This window comes from Stegostoma tigrinum, chromosome X, assembly GCF_030684315.1.
Source record: "Stegostoma tigrinum isolate sSteTig4 chromosome X, sSteTig4.hap1, whole genome shotgun sequence".
Lineage (NCBI taxonomy): Eukaryota > Metazoa > Chordata > Chondrichthyes > Orectolobiformes > Stegostomatidae > Stegostoma > Stegostoma tigrinum.
Window position 1 is genome coordinate 2563905 of NC_081404.1, and position 8271 is coordinate 2572175.

An 8271-nucleotide genomic window follows, 5' to 3' on the forward strand; every position below is an offset into this window, starting at 1 on the left:
TAGAAACCATTATTACTGAAGGACTGAATCATAACATTGACCACCATAGAATGAAAGAATGGGAAGAACACAGATGCTTCTTGTCCAACACATTTGTTTTGGTTTTTCCAGCAGCTGCTCGGCTAGTCTCACTGCCTTTTCCCTGAGTATGACTGATATTTATTGTCAGATAACAGGGACCCCCCCCCACACCCTCAGACAGTACATCCCAGACCCTAACCCCTTGAGTGAACCTGACCCACCCCACACTCTCAGACAGTACATTCCAGACCCTAACCCCTCGTGTGACCCTGACCCCCCACCCCCTCAGACAGTACATCCCACACCCTAACCCCTCAAGTGACCCTGACCCACCCCACACTCTCAGCCCGTACATTCCAGACCCTAACCCCTCGAGTGACCCTGCCTTCCCCCACACTCTCAGACAGTACATCCCACACCCTAACCCCTTGCTGAGTGACCCTGACCCCCCACACTCTCAGACAGTACATTCCAGACCCTAACCCCTCGAGTGACCCTGCCTTCCCCCACACTCTCAGACAGTATGTCCCAGACCCTAACCCTTCGCTGAGTGAAAAAGCATTTCTTCATGTCACCATTGCTTTTGTTGTCAATCACCTTTAATCAGTGCCCTGTGGGGAAGGTTCTTGTTCGTTCTGTCAATGGGAACCATGCCAGATTGATTTTACTCAATAGATCAGGCTTTACATTGAAGTATGAATACAGATGAGTATGAATACTCAATGCCAGACCCGAGAGGAGGGAGAATCCATGAGCAGAATAGAAGAGAACTTGGGGTGCAGGTTCATTGTTCCTTGAACATGGAGTCACAGGGAGACAGGGTGGTGAAGAAGGCATCTAGTATACTTGCATTTATTGGTCAGTGCATTGAGTATAGGAGTTCGGAGTTCATGTGACAGTTGTACATTATATTATTGAGGCCACTTTTGGAATACTGCGTTCAATTCTGGTCTCCCTGCGATAGAGAAAATGTTGTGAAACTTGCAAGGATTCAGAAAAGATTTACAAGGATGTTGCTGGGGTTGGAGGGGGTTTGAGCTACAGGGAGAGGCTGAATAGGCTGGGGCTATTTTCCCTGGAGCATCAGAGGCTGAGGAGTGACCTTATAGAGGTTTATAAAATCATGAGGGACATGGATAGGGTGAATTGACAAGGCCTTTTTCCTAGGGTAGGGGAGTCTAACAGTAGAGGGGCATAGGTTTAAGGTGAGAGGAGAAAGATTTAAAAGGGACCTGAGGGGAAACTTTTTCACACAGAGGGTGGTGCGTGTATGGAATGAGCTGCCAGAGGAAGTGGTGGAGGCTGGTACAATTACAATATTTAAAAGACATCTGGATGAGTACACGGATAGGAAGGGGTTATGGAACAAATGCTGGCAAATGGGACTGGATTAATATAGGATATCTGGTCAGCATGGATGGGTTGGCCCAAAGGGTCTGTTTCTGTGCTGTGCAGCTCTGTGACTCTCAGAAGCACGGTCCATGCTGTTAGTTTCACCAGTCAAATCGCTCCATACAATTTGCAATGATCATGTTTGGTTCAATGATTGAGCACAGGAGCCTTGAGAGCAGATTCTGGATTGTTTATTCAGGCACCAGTAGTGAGCAGATTTTTTCCAGACTAGCTGGAATGAAAATTCTGCTCAGTACCAGAAGTCATCAATTTATACACCTTCAGACGCAGCCTTGTCAGAACATAACAATACAATAAATGATGACTCCAGCCCTTGTTGTGGACCTTCTTTCACCCAAACAGGCATGACTTAATCTTATCCTACTGTTTATTCTATACCCCCTCACCCGTCTGATTCTGTCTTCTGACCTGTTCATCTTTTTAGGATGGTTCCTACTATTCTTCATGGTGCACAAGGTTCATTGAGCAAACAGTGCTCTTTCAATTTTCCTATGGGCCTAGAAATCCCTATTTTACTCTGAGGAGCACATAAGAAATAGGAACAGGCTGTTCGGCCCCTCGAGCCTGCTCCCCCATGCAATAGGATCAGGGCTGATCCAACATTCCCCACATCCACTTTCCTGCTCTTTCCCCTGGTTCCCCGATTGATCAAGAATCTATCTATCTCAGCCTTAAATATGCCGAAGTCTAACTAAATCTTACAGTCCTACACAATATTTCCAAGTTCACTGTTACTTTCTGACACTTCTTTCTGTCATATATCCATGCTGCCGGCATCCTTCTCTTTAACCATGAATTTCAACATTATGGGCAAATCTGTGTGTTGGCACTCTATCAAATGTCTTCTGGGAGTTCATGCACCACATTAACCCTCTATTACTTCAGCAGTAAACTCAATGTATTCAACCCAATCTGTCTTTACCACATCATTAGTTTAACTAATCTGCATTAATCCAATAATCAATCTAAACAGAACGTAGGAGCAAATTACTGCAGATGCTGGAATCTGTACTGAAACCAACAAACGCAGGTCAGGCAGCATATTTGGAGAGACAGCAAGCTAACATTTCGAGTTTATCGCCTCATCTTCTAAACAGGTGCCCACAACTAAGGTCAAACTAATTAACTTGTAATTGCTGTATTAATCCTCACACTCTTTTTATTTTGAAACAAGGGTGTAGCATTTGTAATTCTCCAGATCTCTGATATCTAAGGTCAGCTGGAAGATTCTGATTCCATAATTTCCATCCTTACTTCCTTTGGTATCCTCAGAAGCATTTGATGTGATTCTTGGCTTTATCAACTTAGCCAGCTTATTGAATACCTCCTCTTTATCAATTTTAGGTCCATCTGGTGTCTGAAAGATTTTGTCTTTCACTGCAGATTTGGCAGAATCTATTTCCAACAGAAAGACAGATGAAAATGACTTATCCTGTGCCCTCTGTCTCTGTGTATAAAACCTCTCATTGAGTCATAGAATCATAGAGATGTATAACATGGAAACAGACCCTTCAGTACGGCTTATCCATGCTGACCAGATATCCAATATAAAACTAGACCCATTTGCCAGCATTTGCCCCATATCCCTCTAAACCCTTCCTATTCATGTCCCTATCCAGATGCCTTTTAAATGCTGTAATTGTACCAGCCTCCACCACTTCCTCTGGCAGCTTATTCCATACACACACCACCCTCTGTGTGAAAAAGTTACCCCTCGGGTCCCTTTTAAATCTTTCCCCTCTCACCTTAAACCTATGCCCCTCTAGTTTTGGACTCCCCCACCCTGGGGGAAAAGGCCTTGTCTATTCACCCTACCTGTGCCCCTCATGATTTTATAAACCTCTATAAGGTCACCCCTCAGCCTCTGATGCTCCAGGGAAAATAGCCCCAGTCTATTCAGCCTCTCCCTGTAGCTCAAACCCTCCGACCCTGGTAACATCCTTGTAAATCTTTTCTGAACCCTATCAAGTTTCACACCATCCTTCCTGTAGCAGGGAGACCAGAATTCCCAAACTGTCATTTTCCACCTTTTACCATTGGTTCACTATTTATTAGCCTACAAGTGACATTTGGATGTCCTTTGGTGTTAGCTGTCCTTATCTTCTCACACTCTCTCTTTGTTTCAATTATTTATTTTTCTGCTTCTCTCCTGGTTCTCTTACATCGTCCACTTGAGATCGGCCACAAGTGCCTATCTCCCCAGTGAAATGCCGTGAATTTGCTCAGTAACATCCCACTAACACTAATGCAAGGCTAATTCAGGCTAGTATTCAGGAGAGTAAGGATCATTCCTTTGGAGATAGTAAGAACTGCCGATGCTGGAGTCAGAGATAACGCAGATGTGGAGCTGGAAGGACACAGCAGGCCAGGCAGCATTGGAGGAGCAGGAAAGTGAATGTTTCGGGTTGGGACCCATCTCCAGATGAAGGGCCGCAACCAGAAACATCCACTTTCCTGCTCCTCTGATGCTGCCTGGCCTGCTGTGTCCTCCAGCTCCACACAAGCATCATTCCTTTCTCTTTTTGTGAAATGGGGCAATTATATCAACTTCAAAGAGCAGGATGGCCCTTGGCTTAATGTTTCGTCCAAGAGATAGCACCTTTAGCAATGTAGCAGTCCCTCAGTGCTGCCTCACCTTGGTGTTTAGTGCTTGAATTTCGAGAGTGGGAGCTGAACCTTCTTCCTCAGAAGCACTAATACTGATGGCATAGCTGATGACATGACTCTGATACGTAATTTTGTCAAATGACAGTGACAAAGGGCATGGATTGTCTCGTTTTTCATAGATCTATCCATATTACTGCATGTAGCAGTGCGTGTAGGTGTGCTGCACCACATGCCTAGCTGAACGAACCTAAACCAGTAACTCTTCAGGCATTTGGGATTATTTGGCAAATATGATCCAATAAACAGCTGCCTTTTGCAACTGGAAAGGCCAAGTACACACACTGTGTCTGCATCTGTTCATTTCCCATGGCAATGCCTTGACTAATCCAAGTGGTTTGAAATGTAAACAAATCTTGGCAGTGAACTGTCAGTTGTCACTAACTGGTGCATTCTCCTTGGTAATGTCTCTACCACTTGTCCTCCAACCTCCCATACTGTCTAAGTGTTGATTCTCCTTTTCTTTGGTATTTCTTGCAAATTGCCCTGATGACTGCAAGATATGAAGCTTTGACAAAATATGTCTTTTTCCAGCAACATTCAAGAGAGGAGTGCTGGTGTGGGACTGCTCCAGATGCATCCACAGCAGGGGCAGTGCTGCTGCCGTAACCAACTTTTCACTGCGCACTGTTTTCCCAGAGGAAAACCAGGCCACAATTTGTGAATGAGGATTGATTAAGCCCATGACTAAATCAGCTGTCACACATTCTCAATTTCACAGAATAGAATAGAATGCCCATTATTGTCACATGTACTCCATTACAGAAGTGTAGGCATACAGTGAAAAGTTTTCACAATGGCTGCCTCTAACGATGCCATTTTAGATACAAGTACCTAGATACAAATCTTAGATGCAAAAGAGAAATAAAAGGAAATGTAGTTACTTTACTTACAGTGTGTAAAAACAAAACTAGAACTAAATAGTTATGACAGCAGTCAGAGCTGTACAGTTGCTAGTCATCAAACAGGTTGGGGGAACAGTGATCACAACAGAACAAGAAAGACTGCATATAGTCTGCACATCATTCAGAAGAAACAGGAAGGAGTTGATCATGATTAGCCATGAAGTGAGACGCAGTGTGATTAGTACAGAATGTGGAGTGGGAGCAAACATACAACATCGATTACCTCACAAAGTGATACAGCAGGTCCAGGAATGGAGGCAAATTATCACCCCCCATTCCAAAATTAAGGATTCCAGATCGGGGTGAGCTGTGAGAATATCAAATCATATCGACCTGTGGTATTTTTGGGCTTTGAAGTGATAGGGTGACAGTGATAACATAAACTGTTAAAATAAAGTTTTGGGATTATGTGACCTGAAGTAATAGAGAGAAACTTGGAGGGAGATGTAATGGGGCAGCACGGTGGCTCAGTCATTAGCACTGCTGCCTCACAGGGACCTGGGCTCCATACCACTCTTGGGCGGCTGTCTGTGTGGAGCTTGCACATGAGTCTGCATGGATTCTATCTGGGTGCTCATGTTTCCTCCTACAGTCCAAAGATGGGCAGCCTAGGTGGATTAGCCATGGGGAAATGCAAGGTTACAAGGATTGGGTGGTTTGGGTGGGATACTCCTTGGAGGGTTGATGTGGACTTGATGGGCTGAATGGCCTGCTTCCACACTGTAGGGATTCTAGGTATAATGGGAAGCATAAATGCTACTGATGACATGACTTTGTCATCATTTGAGCTTGGACTAACTTCAGGAGAGCAGGGCAATGCAGAGAAAGTGAATTATGTGCCTGAGAGCTGCCTTCAGTATGATTCACATGACTGTGGAAATGAACAGTTTAAGAGCAATATTTCTCTGAAGGTGGCCAGGCAAGTTGAAACACTTCTAAGATTTAAAGGATCCTTGTGTTTATAAATAGAGGTATAGAGTATAGAAGCAAGGAGGTGATACGACAGCCCTACAAATTATTGGTCACACCATGTTTGAAGTATTGTGTTCAGTTCTGGGCGCTTTATTTAAGGAAGGATGTTAAAGCCCTGGGGAGAGTGGAAAAGAGAATGATACAAGGAACGAGAGATTTTAGATACAAAGAAAGATTAAAGAAACTGAGCTTAGTCTCCTTGGAGAACCTAATTGAAGTGTTCAACATTATGAACAATTTTGACAGGGTGAAGAAAGATGTTCTGTTTCCACTAGCTTATCTGTCGGTAACTAGAGGCCACAGTTTCCAGACTGCCAGCAAGAGAGCTAGGAGTGAGATGACCGAGAAATGTCTTTACTCAAGTAGGATTTGGAATTTGATGCCTGGGACAGTGGAGGAAGTAGATTCCATTGGAGGTTTGACAAGAGAGCTGGATATATATTTGAAAGGGATCAAGTTAGACAGTTATAGAGGTTAGGTTGGAGAGTGGGACTAGCTGGATAGCTTCTTCAGGAACTGGTACAGACACAAGGTACAGTACACAACAGTACAGACACGACAGCAAAGATGCAACCGTGCAGACACAATGTACAGAAGAGTGCACAGCGCCTTCTGTACTGTAAAACTCTATGATTCTACCATTCTACTACTCTGAATGAGTCAGCCCTACTCTAAATTAGGGATGTTGTATGTGTACGTTGCCTTTAAGAGACTTCACCTTTAAGACTTAAGGCAATGTGTGTACACAATGTTCTGACTCTGTCGACACAGTGTGGAGCAGGAGGAACACAGCAGGCAGGTGGCATAATAGGAATTTGAGAGTCAATGGTTCGGGTTTACACCCTTCATCGGGACTGGGGAGGGGGAAGGGAGCTGGGAAATAAATAGGAGGAAGACGGGTGGGGCTGGGGGTGGGGAGGTGGGATAATGATAGGTAGGGGTAGTGGGAATTGGTCAATGAAAAGGGTGGGGAAAAAGATGGACAGGTTGTGTCAGGTCAAGGAGGCAGGGACGAGAGGGAGGGATGGACATGGGATAAGGCTGGGGGCAGGGAGATTTTAGGCCATCGGGCTGTAGGCTCCCAAGGTGGAATATGAGGTGCTGCTCCTCCAGTTTGCATGTGATGTTGTTGTGACACTGGAGAAGGCCCACAATGTCACCCAGGGAGTGGGAGGGGGAGTTAAAATGGTTGGCGACTGGGAGGTGTTGTCAATCATTGTGTACAGAGCCTCTGAATTTACGCTTGGCCTCACCGATGTAGAGGAGACCACATCGGGAGCAACAGATACAGTTAGACCTGGTTGGAGGATATACAGGTGAACCCCTGTTGGTTGTGGAAAGTTTGCTTTGGGCCTTGGGTGGGGGTGAGGGGGGAGGTGTAGGGGCAGGTGTAGCACTTCCTGTGGTTCCAGGGAAAGGTGCTGGGTGTGGTAGGGGTGGTCAGGCTGGTGGGGAGTGTGGAGCGGACAAGGGAGTCACGGAGGAAGCGGTCCCAACGGAAGCCCAATAGGAGCGGGGAGGGAAATATATCTTTGGTTGGTGGGTCAGATTGCAGGTGGTGGAAGTGGCAGAGAATGATACGTTGGATTAGTGGGACGATAGGTGAGGACTATAGGATTCTGTCTTCGTTTTTGTTGTGGGGAGGGAGTTTGAGGGCGAAAGTGCAGGAAATGCAAGAGTTGCGGTTGTGGGCATTTTCGATCAATGGAGGGGGAAGTTGCGGTCCTTGAAATAAGAGGACATCTGGGATGTCCAGGAGTGGAACACTGCATCTCGGGAGCAGATGTGGCGGAGACGGAGGAATTGGGAATAGGGGATCGCATTCGTGCAGGAAGGTGGGTGAGAGGAGGTGTAGTCCAGGTAGCTGTGGGAGTCGGTGAAATAGATGTTGGTGTTGAGGTGGTTACCAGAGATGGAGACAGAGAAGTCCAGGAAGGAGAGGGAGGTATCATAGATGGCTCAGGTGAATTTGAGATTGGGGTGGAAGGTGTTGGTGAAGTGAATGAACTGTTCAAGCCCCTCGTGGGAACACAAGGCAGCGCCAATACAGTCATCAATGTAACGGAGAAAGATGTGGGGGATGGGGACGGTGTAGCTGTAGAAGAGGGATTGTTCAACATACCCTATAAAGAGGCAGGCATAGCTTGGGCCCATACGGGCACCCATGGCCACCCCCTTTGTCTGTTGGAAATGGGAGGAATTGAAGGAGAAGTTGTTAAGAGTGAGGCTGAGTTCAGTTAAGCGGATGAGGGTGTCAGTGGAGGGGGACTAGTTGGGCCTGTGGGACAGTCAGAAG